Raw genomic sequence first — 13,434 nt, 5'->3', positions numbered from 1 at the left:
CAAACTGGCAACTCCGAGCAAAGCCGGGTACATACAGCTAGTAATGAAATACAATGTGATATGTATATGTATATAAGATAAAAACGAGGTAGTTATTTAGTCTATTTTGATTTGAGTTCATACGCAGTAAGTACAAGCAAAGTATCCTGAAAAATAATTGGATTAGTTAGGGGGCGCTAGAACGCCATAAGCGCCAAAGCGTGCCTTGCCAATCATATAAATAAATACGAAAATGAGTTTATCAAAATGTGAAATTTAAAAATTATGAAAAGATGAAAATGTAAAAATATGAAAATATAAAAACATGTGAGCAAGAATATAAAATATTTAAAAATATGTTGAAGCTAAGTAGATGAGAATTAACGAAGTGTCTGCAAAATTTGATTTTAATTTGTGCACGTAATTGCTTAGAAATAGGATTAGTGAATAATTTAATCTGTCTGTGCGACCAGTTCGAAGACTAATAGAAATAGATAAATAAAATAATGGGGCCTTCCTTAGCCGAACGGTAAGATGCGTGGCTACAAAGCAAAACCATGCTGAGGATGCCTGGGATCAATTCCCGGTCCGATCTAGAAAATTTTCGGCTTGGAAACCATCTCGACTTCCCTGGACACCAAAGTATCATCGTGAGAACCTCATAATAGACGAATGAAAAAATGGTAACTTGACTTAGAAACCTCTCAGTTAACAAATGTGCAAGTGCCTAATGATCACTGCGAGGCGTCAATGTCCCAGTGGGGGATGTAATGTCAATAGGAAGAAGAAAATTAAAATGTATGGAAAAATATAGTATTTTATAAAATATGTATGAACAATTTTGGGAATATTTTCTATTACAGTGTAGGATGCACAAAATGAGAATTTATGACAATTAACAATGAAAAATGAAAAAATATATGATTATATGAGTACGAGTATATGTGTCTGTAGTTAGGCCCGCGACCAAAATCACAGATCTACCCATCCATAACTGACTAAGCTCCACAGCTCGCCCTCGGTCCGGCATAGGAAACGGGGAATTCGGTCCCGAATTGGCATAGTCCATCCTTTGCACCCGCCACATAAGATGTACACTCATGCAGTTGTCGGGCATATGAAAGCAATCAATCAATAACAAATATCAATATCAATTTGAGGCAAACTATGCATATGTGGTGAAAAGGTAATAAGGAATATTTCTAAAATCCAAACAATGTGTACCGTTTTGCAGAAATAAGTTTGCTGCAATTTATGGTGCATATTTTCTGCACTCTGCTCAATGCATCATAACCATTTATACTGCAAGATCTTCCCGGCACTTCCACTGGGGAAAGTTATGAACGTAATTCCTCCATAAAACAAACACAGCCCCAAACAAATGATCCACTTTGGAGGCGGAAGCACATGCAATATTTTACTCCTCTATGATCCCGCTATGAAGAGAAATGAGCATATCATCGCACTGCATGCAAATTTCCGCACTGCTTGACCAAGTCGCGATAGTCTCCCGCACCTTGGTAATCTGCAAACGGACTTTGCCGATGATATCAGATAGATAAGGGATAGTACAAGTTAAATAACAGAATATGTGTTCGCAGTGATTGATTTTCGGCCGCGAACTCCACCATAGTCAGTCGGCGCCAGCCGGCCAGCAGCGGTGTGGCGGTTCACTTGAAAGGCCGCCCAAAAACCGAACCAAGTCTCCTCAAGCCTGCCACGGCGTCAACCCGTCAGGCCGGTTCAATCGAATCAATTTTCTAGTTCTGGCGTTATCGGAAACCATTTGTCTGTTATATTTGTACATCGGCTCCTGTCGATGTCAAATTCGAGCTTAGCCAGGGATTAGTCGTCTACGGTGTTCTATCAACACTTCTCTGAGCCCCGCCGCCGCCGCCGCTCTGTGGCCACCACCAGTTGGTCGGTTGTCGCCTATCGTGGCATTATCAGTCCTCGTCGCAGCCGAAACACACTCACTGTCATTAATTTCTCATCACGAACCGACTTGTGTCTGATAAGGCCCAACCACCACCGGCCGGAATCGGGCAATTTACTTTCCACGAAGATCCGATTTCTCTACCTTCTTGGCAGGGCAGAACCACACTGTAATCACCTGTTCTCGAAGCCCGCTGATTCCGGGCACACTGGAACAGGAATTAATTTCGACAAAACATAAAGCTGATGTGCATTGCTGCAAATTGTGTTTTCCAAACGCTTTGTGTAAACCTGATTGGTAACTTGTTTAGCTTGACACTTCCTCTGTTTTAAATTAAAAAACATCAATTTGATCACACCGGTCATCGTACTTGTGTCATCAAGCTAATCAGTGAGCAAATATTTAAATTCAAAAATTGAACAGTTGCAGTTTAGGTATACACAAGAAGTAACCATTCAAATTGCCTTCTATTAAACGTAGTTCCTGGCCCAGTGTACCACGATGGCATTTGTTCTCGGTGCGTGTTCGCTCTCGCCAACAACCGACACCGGTCCCGGGGTCGCTTTTTTATCCGAATAGATCAAATAATCACATTTGGCAAAGCTCTTCAAACCAAAGTCACCCCGCGCTAAGAACACATGATCCACAAAAACCACATTTCTGAGCTTTGCAGCTGATCCACTTTCGGTTCGGTTGGGCGGATTCCCTCCTCGCTGGACAAAACGTGGGCACCTTGCGCCAGCAGCCGGGGACACGACGACAACGACAACGACGACGACGATGATGATGATGGTGCTGAAAAGGGCCAGTCGGTCTGCCCAAAAGTTTTTCCGGTCCCGGTTCTCGATGTCGACGGTGTTTTTGTTTTCGGCACACGACAACGACGCCAAAATGGTCACATACAGAGTGAAACGAACACGTCGTGGAAAGCCATCCGCAGCACAATTCTACCACTCTGACTGCCGGTTGGTACAAATGCCGAGCGAAATCCTCAAAATTAATAACCCCATAAAAATAAATCCACATGGCGATAACCGGCGAGCTGGGAACGAATCGGAGAAACTTGCGTTTGCTTCTACGAAAAGCAGGACAGGATGCGCACAGGTCTGGAATGGCCTCACTAGCACTTCGGAACCGATCCGGACCGGTTTCGGGCGGCGCGGCGCGGTGGCGATGTAAGTGACTATTGATTAGACGGTGATGGGTTTGGCGGATTTTCGAACATTTCAATTAGAGTTGACCTCTTAATGCGAGGACATCTGTTTGTGGGTATGGAGTCAAGCTGATTTACTGCAAATGGCCGTATGATATGGGGTATGATATTATTTTGCAAGATTTGCGCTGTGGAATTATCTTTTTAGAATGGTATACTGGGAACTGTGCTCCCGAGGTTAGGGAAATAGGATACTTGACTCGGATGTTTAATACCGAACTTAATGACATCTTTTCATTAATTTTTAAAGCTTTATTTATGTGAATTTTGGTTTTCAAAACCAGTTTCTCACTTTTTTGGGAAATCTAGCGAAACAACTTTTCTTCACAGCTCACTTCCAGGCACATTCATAGTCGGCTCTACACACTTAAAAACGATTCTCGAGCTCGGTAGAAAAAAATACAGATTTCAAACGGTAATCTGAGATTTTGCTGAATTTTCGGCAATCAAACTAGTTTTCCCGAAGTTACCTAAACAAATATTCCGAAATATCAGTAATTATTCATAATATACCAACATTCGGTAATATTTTTTGCCGAGCTTTTCAGTACATCTAAATGTCACCGATATCAGCATGTACGTTAACCGAGATTTCGGTATGCGCATCATCAATTTCGGAAGTTCGGTAATGTTGCTGTCATTTTTTACGCCGCCATTTTCAGAATTCAAATGAAAATCTAACACGCGACGCTTCTCGTAAGCTAAATTCAAAAATTATTCTGTAAGGTGCTGTGAAAAAATGGATAAAGTGCTGGAACAATTACAGAAGGAGGATGTAAGAATCTACGATCTTTTTCGTTAAAGTACTCATTTTGCATTAATGTTGGGATTTACTTGTTTTTTTTAGAAAAATGTATCTTCCATAACCTGTTTTTTCTGTCGCAAACAAATTTTGGGTTATGTCGAAGAATTCCAAAGACATATACAAATGCATGTCCGGAAGATGCATTTCGTTCCTAACAGCATATTTTATGATTGCATGTTTCCCAAATGTAAATCACGATACAGCCATTTCAAGTCCTTAAAGCACCACATAGTGGTTCAGCACGCTGTGGACAAATTCGTTCCAACCGATACTTCAGATCACGATATCGAAGATGCTATGTTGCTTACGTCAGTAGATGGGTCTTCGGTAGAACCAAGTGTTAAGGTGAAGGTGGGTTGAGTACCAAAACAAAGCTTTGATAGTATTGGTACAATAAAAACTTTCATATACTGTAGTAGTATTGGTGTCGTATTTATAAAACAACAAAGAATATTAGTAGGGTGGTTCAAAAAACGATCCAGCACCACCACGCTCACTCGATTCCGTCCCATGCTCCGAGTGTCCTCAAAAAACCGATTTGAACAAAAACTAGTTGAGCGCAAGCCGGTTCAAGTTTGTATGAAAACTAGTATGGGAAACTAAACCTTTTATTACACTGGCTACGGCGCCTCCCCTCCAAACGCTGGCGAAAAGAGAACCCACATAGCTGAAAGCAACATTCCAGAGACTTCAGTGAACGAAAACCGCACCGCAGGAAAGATCCATTGATTACGTAACGCAAATATAGCATTTTATACTCCACCCATTTCTACACCCTTATGTCAGACTTTTTGTATGAAGTATCTGCCCCTGGTACGATAGATATCACAGACAAATTCTGGGTATTTTGTTGAATTGCACGTTTCACTGATGCCTTCTGCGAAGCCTAATTATCATGCGAAAGAATCGCAACCTCGAATAAAATCGACTCCTAACTATTGGAACGACCATTCAATATGGATTGTCTATGGAGTTGAAGCTCTTAAATATTTCATCCAGTCATATGGTCTCCCCCCTCGCCATCGCCCAATGACGGAGTGCCAGAATCAGAATAATGTTAAATTCAACCTCGCCATATCAACTGTCATACAAACCTGAAACGACATGCGCACGGTAAGCCTCTATTCAAACCAGCCCAAACCATTGGATGACACCCAAATTATAAATCATAATCAACTGAGCGTGGCGAAGCAAAATTATTTTTTGAACCACCCTACTTATTAGTTTGCTGCTGCCGGTACTGCGCTCCGCGATCAGTTTTTAATCGTTTTTTTCGGGCAAAACTAGCAGTTTATACTATGTTTTCGGTTCAAATAAGTGACTGATTTCAAAAAGTGGTGTTTAATTTGCATTCTATCAACATTTCGGGCTGCTCATGTGCGGAGCAGTGAGTAAAAACTGTATTTTTCCAATGCCCTTTGAGAAGAAGTGAAGTGCAGTGATGAACCACGAAACTGCTGATTTATGCTACAATTTGAGCCGGAATACATAGGATTCATTGAAGAAACATGTTCATTATCACAGGAAGTAAGGAAATATGCTGTGAACAGGTTATTGCGAGTTCCCGGTAGCGGTAGAGCAGAGCTACCCAAAGCGGAACAAAAGAAACAACCAAAACTGGGGGCTACAGCACCAACGAAACGAAAACGACCACAAATCTCAAATATCGTACATGTGTATAGGGTAAGACGGTATAATGCGCCCCACCTGGCCAAAACGCCCCACTTTGATTTCTAGAAAACTATAACTTACTAAGGGTCAAAATTAGTTGGAACCTATAAATATTTGTAAAACCATCATCCTGTGTGAATTTGGGAGTATTTTTGTATTACGTAATAAAAACAATAGAAAAATACAAAAAGTTACAGTTTTGATGTAACTTTCAATGTTTGTTTGTTCAACATTCTGGAGCGATGCTTGCATACTGTCCGCAAAACTTGCACTGGAACACTCAGTTGGGCAACAAAATAACTTTTCTCAGTTGTTAATTTGATATAAAATTGCTTCCATCTTCAAAAATGTAACGTTTTTCAAAAATATGTTTCACTGGTCAAAACGCCCCAGTGTAGGCAGGACAATATGCCCTTACCAACTGGACACAAGCGCGGCGAGCTTGCAGCAGTTGCTTCCAAATTATATGGAAACTATTGAAATGTAATTCAAACCTGCTTAAATGGAATTATGTTAGTTTTTTAATGTCAAGCACATAAGGATTTGTAACCTTTTTAATATGGGATTTATAAGATACTAATGAAGGGCTATGAAACGTCTTTGGTGAGGGTGGGGCGTATTGCCCAGGCACTTGTTGAAATCCATTTTTTCACGACTTTTCAAAAAAGCTTTATTACGTGTTCTCTGAAATATTTTTATATGACTACTCACAGGCAATACATTTGCGACTTTTTGGACTACCAAATAACACAAAGTTTGCATAAATATCATTGAAAAATAAAAAGTTATCAAGGTATTGCCTTAGGGGGGGCATACTATACCGTCTTACCCTAAGTGCTTTATTTTTCCATTCTGGAATCTTCCCTACTCTTCCTTCCCTGCTTTCCTGTTCTCGTGAGATCAATCTTACATGCTAAACATTTCTCTTAGGTTTCTACTCACGGTACCTATCGGGGCGCCCCATCTCAAAACTTGCCACGCCACTGCGGTCATGATGCGTCTTCGCAACAAGCTCCTGACTACACGTCCGTCCAGTGGGCGCTAGATCCCGTCAGCACCAGTGTCGTCATCGCTGCTCCGGTGCTCGTTCCTTTGTCGATTTAGTCACCAATCTCGGCTACGATGCGTGCCCGTGCCTCTCCTCCGGAAGAAATCCTGCCGGGTACTAAAACCAGTGCAGACTCGCACTCACGCCTCGCATGCAAACGCCACGAATCGAATGTTGAGTATCCTGACTGCTACGAAACTGCAATAAACAAGAAAACCCTGTCGTACGACAGGTTAGCCTTTGCTCGCACGGTACCTCGTCTAGGCCACTTACCCTATAAGGGGTTTTCTTTTATCTGCTGATGTTGAGAAAGGTCTGTCGCTTTCGTTCGCGCTTTAGTCGCTGCTCGCGGCCAGGTAGTCCGTCGCATAGGCGGTGCTCTTCGCAAAGTGGTCTTCGTTTTCACCCCAAAAGTGATCACTTTTCGTTTGCCGGAATGCACACGGTGGCAGTAGAGGAATTTGGATGCTCTCCTGAACAAGAGCACAATGGTCATTACAGTGGTTCCGCACTTAATGATGAAATGATACTCACCGGGCAAAATTGGTTCTGCTTTGCACCAGCTGATGCATGCGGTTTTGCGAACGGCTCTATTGTTGGCGTTGGAAGTTGCCGATCGCTGCCAGCTGAAGCACGTGGTTTTGCGAAAAGCTCAACTGTTGGCGTTGGAGGTTGCCGATCGCTTTCTCGTCACGATGTAAGTTTCACGCGACCCCCTGCTGCGAAAGGCGGAAATCAGATCGTATCGAACTTCTGCGCGTCCAATGGACTTTGTTTTTGTGCCCACCAACTTCACCAACGCAAGAGCAAGTAGCTCTGCCTAAATCAGCTTTCACACGCGACTGTACCTAGCGTCACTAGCTGGTTTCTACGATGGCGGCGAACGAATGATATATTTCCACGTCTGCTGTGTCGGTGCGTTTTGCAGCCATTCGTTCCACACCGGCTTGTTCGTGTGTGCGTTGCAACGATGATCATTAAGATGACAGCTGTCACGATTTGCATGATGATTTTTGAGCGGGTGCGTTTCCAATGCAGTGTTGATGATTGCACACTGAATGAAATCATGGCATGTGGCTTATGTTTTGGGACATTTTTAGTAGGTACGATTGAGGCGTGAATATGATGACTGCTATTCTCGGGTGTCTTTGTATCGTGTTTACATTTATTTAGGAACATATTTACTGTACACCAACAAATCAAGTTCAAACGTATCAAGGTTAGTAATTTAAATATTGAACATTTGTTCGATGCTGTTTATAGCATTCGAATGTTGGTGGGAGAGGAGTGCGGGAGGTGTGGGGTTGGCCCGTGGAAGTTCCGGTGCCAAATTGGCTGCCATCGTGGTACTCTTCCAACTATGTCCTTAAGGAACCTCCGTGCGAAATTGTAAATGATGCGCAAAATTACGCGCAATGGTTTCAGAGACCGATGATTGCATATGAGTCAGATCAAGGAATGTGTGTCAATTGTAAGCATATGCGGTATTTCGAAAAAAATCGTTTCAGGTGGTTCGAAACGAAATTCCGCGGAATTTCGCGGAATTTGAGCGTGGCGAAATCTGATTTCTTGATTTCGTTTCGTTTCGTAAAATCACAAAAATTTCGCTAGAAAAAATAGCTTTTAACGAAACTTAACGGAATTCCGCGGAATTTCGAAACAAATTTAGACTTAAACCATACTGTCTCGTACGGTAGTGTATTATCAAAAATTTTGGCTGCGCCGCTGAACAAAATCATAAAACTGTTTTCAAAACTTAATTTTATACTAATTTCCCTCTCCTAATCCCAAATTGACTGTAAGGGAGTGAATGGCTTATACCATTACTCATGAATTTGACAACGATTTTTACATGCCTCATATGCACAAACACATATACAAGGACAAACAGACTATTAGGGTAACGGTACCAATAGTGGAGGTATTGGTAGATCCATAAAAGAAAATATTTTTTAAAAATTGATAATTATGGAAAATTTACAGATTTAATATCTTAGTAAATAGATAAACTAATAAATTTGCTAACAAAAATGAGATAGATGTCATTTAACATCAACAATTACCAAATATTGCTTGCACCACTATGGGTACACTGTTCCTTTAGTGGCGGTAAAAATTAATTTTGGTTCCCATAGTGGTGCTATCCATTGGTTTCTTATGAGACTCGCCACTATTGGTACAGTTGCACCACTATAGGTGCAAGGGAGTCAATTTTGTTAAGGAAAATCATTGTTTTCAATAGTTTTTCAAGCAAAATCTTAAGATAAGTTGCATTTAACAGGATATTTAAAGCACGGCGAATCAACTGAAACCATCGTAAAGTGTATAAATATGATAAATCCAATTAAAACCCCACTACATCCACTATTGGTGCTACCTCCACTAAGGGTACGGTTACCCTACTTGGTTCGTCGAGTTGATTGTATATAAGACTCTCTGAGCTTCATATAAAAAGGTTGAATTTAGAAGTAAGTGATATCCTTTTGTAACAAGCTTTTGTATGAAAAAGGAACTATTATTTCTTCATACCTGGCAAACTGCTGCCATAAATACTTTGCGATTTTGCGGATTTTAGAAAGGTGTAGAGGATTTGTCTAGCGAGCAAATGTATGCTATTAACAATTCTCTATCTACTATCTATCATTTTCTGGTTTTGAGTTAGCTCAATGATTGTATGGCATTTCCACAATGATTTTTACCAGAAACCCATTCCCCAGAATGGACCATATGCCAGAATTGACCAATTGCCAGAACGTAATTTGCCAGAATGTACAGTTTCCCAGATATAGTAAAACTCTGAATACCGATTATTGTTGGTGGCTAAAGAATAGAAAAAGTAATACATAAAGAAGGTAATTTTGTAAAACGTGGATTTGGAATTATTTACTAATGAAAAGATTTTCTGTATACAGTATCTCCCCGCTTATCCGGACCTCGCTAATCCGATGACTCGTTAGTTCTGATCTCGCAAATTCGGAATTTTCCGGAATAAAAATAATCAACACCCATTTAAATACATTATACTGTCAGTTTTCTAATTTGTGGTATGATTTTGTTTTGGTTCATTTATACGAAATTTGACAGTCGGATTGACGACAGAAACCACGTTAGTCCGGCCACAGATAACAGATATTTTGACTAGAGCAAATTTCATTGAAAATCCCGTGTAAACTTTTGAATTGATATACATTGGCCCACTCCTGCCATCTACTCAACTGATTGCGGCAGTACATACAAACGCAGCGGATTAACAACCAGGCTGCGTTTTCAATAACAATGATCCTTGCGCCATCTCCAATCGATTACTAAACGCGGTCCCCATTTTAAATACAATTGGATTGACGGTTGCGGATGTTTACACGTTTACGTATCGGATGCCAGCCTCAATATCTGTTATCTGTATATATTGTCGGATCAGCGGATATACATTTGTCGGATCAGCGAGGGTATACTGTAATTAATTTTTACAGATAAAAATATTTTGTGATTATAAATGTATTTTCATGCACATATTTGGAACATGCAAATAAACGTAACATTCAATCGATCTCACTATTCTTTTAAATCGAAATAAATTTAAACTGTGCTTGCTTGTAAAATTCAGTCAAATTTAATTGAATATCGAATGTTAATTCGTTTGATGCGGTAAGCTGCAAATTTACAGTTTCAAAATTTCTTGCTGTGTTCATAAAAGGGACTATTTAACATATTAGACAATTTTCAGAAAGATGGATACTATTTATCAAAAAAATTACATTCATATTTGTCTAATACCAAACAAACTGTTTACGAATGGATATCATATTTATTTGTCCCATTCCAGACGCAGACTTCATTTCAAAAGTTGAATCATATCTACAATTGGATAATACCACTTTAAGTGATCCTAGACAGGTTTTTGCTTTCATTGAAGGCATTATATCTACAAGTCTAGGCAAAATGTCTACTTCTAAAGAAGGAATCACATCCTAAATATGATAATCAAATGAAATTAGGAACTGCACTAATGGGGTATTGCCTTTTCGCCGATTGTAAACGGAGAAGCGGCGATTTACCTCAGACAGCTTATTTTGTTCCTACAATGACCAGGATAATAAAAAACCCACTTACAGTTTTTCATACAAAATTTTTAATTTTGGAGATATACATCTCTATTGCGTGTGAACCAATTTTGTAAACTTTAAAATCAATTCAATAAAAATTCCGCGGAAAAAAATTAAAATTTCGTTTCGTTTCGTAAAATTTCGAATTGAATGGACTTTGATTTCGTATCGTTTCGAACTTGCGGAAATAATTTATATTTCGTTTCGTTTCGAATCAACACAGTCATTTTAAATTTCGTTTCGTTTCGTTTCGTTAGGAAAAAGTGTTTTATCGCATACCCTTAGTCAATTGGTATTTGTCGCCTTTCAAAAGATGTATCTCTTCCTCAATCTAAAGAGACAGACATGATTAAATTATGCGAAACATTGGTTAGAATGTTGGGAGAATATTTTCAGAGTACTACAAATACTTTTCTGTCCAAAAATGGAATTGATCTAAGTTCACCAAAGACTATATCTTTCCTTAACTGTTTTCATCTTCCAGATTTATTTTCGCAAGTATCCACAATAGCCAAACAAACACAATTTCTAAAGAAACATGCTGTGACAATGCCGAGCCCTGTAGAGAAAATGCTACAGACGCACGAAGTCGTTCAACACACAAAAAGGGATTATCAAAAAAAAAAAAAATTAGAGTAAAGGAAACATTTATGTATATTCCTAAAATAGGCACCATGAAGCTACATACATAAAACGCGTCGCGAGACTGGGCACAACACTTATGGTTCTTACAAACGAAAAAAGGATTTTTTTTAATTACCGTTTTGTCGACCGGTTTCGGGCTCGATGCTGCCCATCTACAGGACGTGGTCCAACTGGTTACAAAGAGGGACGATTACATTTTGTTTTAAGCACAGTACACGTCGAAAAGAGATAGCTTCACATTATTTTTTGTTTCGTCAAGTGGAAGAGGGAAGATGATATTGGGGCTTCATCTTCATTCATTAGCGGCTGTTCGGCAGTGGCGATGTATAGAGATTCCCAAGCGTTTAATTGGGAATACTTCCTTACGCACTTTTTTAACTTTGCCTGTTCCCAATCTATAGTGTGGTCAAGTTCGACAGTGTGCGCTGCCACACTCGAGTCGTGGAAACGGCCATTCTCCGCTGCGTTTCTATGCTCCCTTAGGCGGACCTTGAATTTCCGGCGTGTTTGGCCAATGTACACTGCAGGGCAATTTTCACTGCAACAATCTTCCCTCTTCCACTTGACGAAACAAAAATAATGTGAAGCTATCTCTTTTCGACGTGTACTGTGCTTAGTACAAAATGTAATCGTCCCTCTTTGTAACCAGTTGGAGCACGTCCTGTAGATGGGCGGGCAGCATCGAGCCATAAACCGGTCGACAAAAAGGTAATTTTAAAAAAATCCTTTTTTCGTTTGTAAGAACCATAAGTGTTGTGTCCAGTCTTGCGTCGCGTTTTATGTATGTGATATAGTTCTTACGTTAGCACAATCTCTAAAAAACCCTGAAACTAATATTCAGGAATCCAGATACGAGAAAACTTTTGAATGACATTCAACCGGAGACTTAACACATTAAAGAATACAGCACGTACCGAACAGGACAATCATATCAAAGCAACGATTTTTTCGAAAACTTTCCAAATGCTATTAGTCTTGATTTGTATCAAGACGACGTTTAGTTAGGAAACGCGTTAAGCTCCAGAGCCGGTATAAACAAGGTATCAGTGTTTGATTTCAAGATTCAAAACTTCCCGGACAAGTGGAATAGTTCTCCTCGTTTCCCTGTTATATATGCAATCGATGCAAAAAAAACATGGCTACAACAAAATTCTTTAGCCTTTGATATATGACTTGAAACAACTCAAGAATGGCATCACGTTATACTAGGGTACAGAAAATTTAAAATACGGGCGATTGTTTCAATGTTTTGTGGAGATACTTTGGCTCTACATGAAATTTTCGGTCTCCTTGGCCCCAGTGCAAAATACTTCTGTAGAGTTTGCACTATTCCAAGACCAGTGTTTCATGAGAATCCATTTCAAACATTTCCAATCTGCCCTGAACGCGCTTGAAGCTGGTAAAATTACGACGTCAGAGTGCGGATTGAAAAAGGGTGGGTGTATTCTAAATGAACTTCAGAATTTTCATAGAACTGAAAATTTTGCACTGAATACCATGCATGACCGCGTAGAGCTATGGAAAATTATGGACGAGAACAGCTTCCCTGGGAAGCTTACCAGACTGATCAAAGCAACGGTGGATGGTGTGCAAAACTGTGTGAAAATTTCGGGCGAACACTCCAGTTCGTTCGAATCGCGCCGGGGACTAAGACAAGGTGATGGACTTTCGTGCCTGTTGTTCAACATTGTGCTAGAAGGTGTCATGCGAAGAGTCGGTGTAACAGCCGGGGTACGATTTTCAACAGATCCAGTCAATTTATTTACTTCGCGGATGACATGGACATTGTCGGCCGAACATTTGCAAAGGTGGCAGAACTGTACATCCGCCTGAAACGTGAAGCAACAAAAGTTGGACTGGTGGTGAATGCGTCAAAGACAAAGTACATGCTTGTGGGCGGAACCGAGCTCGACAGGGCCCGCCTGGGAAGCAGTGTTACGATAGACGGGGATACATTCGAGGTGGTCGAGGAATTCGTCTACCTCGGATCCTTGCTAACGGCTGACAACAACGTTAGTCGTGAAATACGAATGC

At 40.4% G+C, this 13,434-nt stretch overlaps 1 long non-coding RNA gene across 2 annotated transcripts; it reads right to left on the bottom strand.

The window, feature by feature from the left end:
* Positions 1-6,444: 6,444 nt before the first annotated feature.
* Positions 6,445-7,370, bottom strand: LOC134212110 (uncharacterized). Of its 2 annotated transcripts, none has more exons than XR_009979193.1 (3): positions 7,187-7,370; positions 6,926-7,125; positions 6,445-6,850 (listed from the first exon to the last, which is right to left on the bottom strand). It is a non-coding gene; the product is annotated as an uncharacterized LOC134212110 (long non-coding RNA). The 2 variants fall into 2 exon arrangements; XR_009979192.1 differs by having other exon boundaries at positions 6,446-6,870.
* Positions 7,371-13,434: the final 6,064 nt, after the last annotated feature.

This window comes from Armigeres subalbatus, chromosome 1 (assembly GCF_024139115.2).
Source record: "Armigeres subalbatus isolate Guangzhou_Male chromosome 1, GZ_Asu_2, whole genome shotgun sequence".
Classification (NCBI taxonomy): Eukaryota; Metazoa; Arthropoda; class Insecta; order Diptera; family Culicidae; genus Armigeres; species Armigeres subalbatus.
The sequence above is the reverse complement of the archived record's forward strand: the minus strand, read 5'-3'. Positions and strand labels throughout refer to the sequence as shown.